This window comes from Geospiza fortis, unplaced genomic scaffold, assembly GCF_000277835.1.
Source record: "Geospiza fortis unplaced genomic scaffold, GeoFor_1.0 scaffold118, whole genome shotgun sequence".
Lineage (NCBI taxonomy): Eukaryota > Metazoa > Chordata > Aves > Passeriformes > Thraupidae > Geospiza > Geospiza fortis.
Window position 1 is genome coordinate 2,669,226 of NW_005054380.1, and position 1,300 is coordinate 2,670,525.

The following is a 1,300-nucleotide window of genomic DNA, read 5'->3' on the forward strand; positions in this document are numbered from 1 at the left end:
CCACCGCCCCCTCGGACCCGCGCCGGCCGCCACCCCGAGCTCCGCGCCTCGTTGTTGCTCTCCACACCCGTCCAAACCACCCCCCCCTCACACCGTCCCCCCCAAGTCCCCAACGCCCAGTCTGGGAAGTGACAAGAGGACACGGCGGGAAGGCGTTGGGGGTCCCTGGGGAGGGCATGGAGGGAGTCAGCGCCCCAAAAACATCCCAAATCTCCATAACTCGGGCGGTCCCCCAAAATTCCGTTGTTCCCACCAATCCTGGGAAGGGACACAAGGACATGGCGGGGCTCTGGCGCTTAACACCCCAAATCTCCTAAAATTCGGGGGGTCCCCAGAGCACGCCGGGGATTCCCCGAAGTCCCCAACCCTCATCCTGGGAAGGAACAAAGGGATATGGGCGGGGCACCCCTATCACTGGGGTAGAGGGGAAAAATTAAATAATTACAATAATAATAAACCCCACAAACCTCGGAGACGACGCACATCACTGCCCTGAGAGACCACAGTGCAAGGGCTGCCTCGCGTTTGCTTACAGACACACGAGAACATCATTCTTCATGATATTGTTCTCGTGTTTCGAGGCTCAGAGATTAACTCAGCCAGACACCTGCCACTTTCAGAGTTTCAATAATATTTTAAAACGAAACCAGGAGGAAAACACCTTTGAAATTTCAGGATCACATGTAAGTACGCCCTATGTCTGCCTCGCAAACCTTAGTGTTTGTTGTGAACAGGAACAGAAGCAGTGTTTGTGTTTGTACTGCTGAGGAAGCTGTGGCCAGAAGCAGCAGTTTGTCGCGCCGGGTGTCACTCTCCAGGACCCGCACCAGCCAGCCTGTCCTGCAGTACAGCTCCCCTCCTGAGACATTCCCTTCCCCTGTGCCTGGCTGGATTTACAGCTTCCTTCTGCCTTTCCACGTCTCTCCTGAGACCCCAGAGCCGCTGCTGCATCTCTCGGCAGGGCCCCGGTGCCCACGGAAGGCTCAGAGGGCGCGGCGGGGGCAGCGGGGCACGGAGCGCACACAGAGCCGAGCGGAGCCCGGCACGGACAGGGGAGTTCTGATGGAGAACGTGTAAAGGGTGCAGAGAAGATAAATGGAGAACGGCTGTTTTTAACCTGTCGTATGCTGCTTTCACTCTCCCCCCCCACGTCTCTACACTGTAAATAAACGAGCAGTTGTTTGCACAGGGTCTCCTTCCAGCAGCACAGGCTGCGACTGCTCACGGGCCAGTTAATATCACAATAAAACCCCACAGGTGCCGCCTTTGCTTCGGGCGCTATCTCCTTAAACCGAGAGCG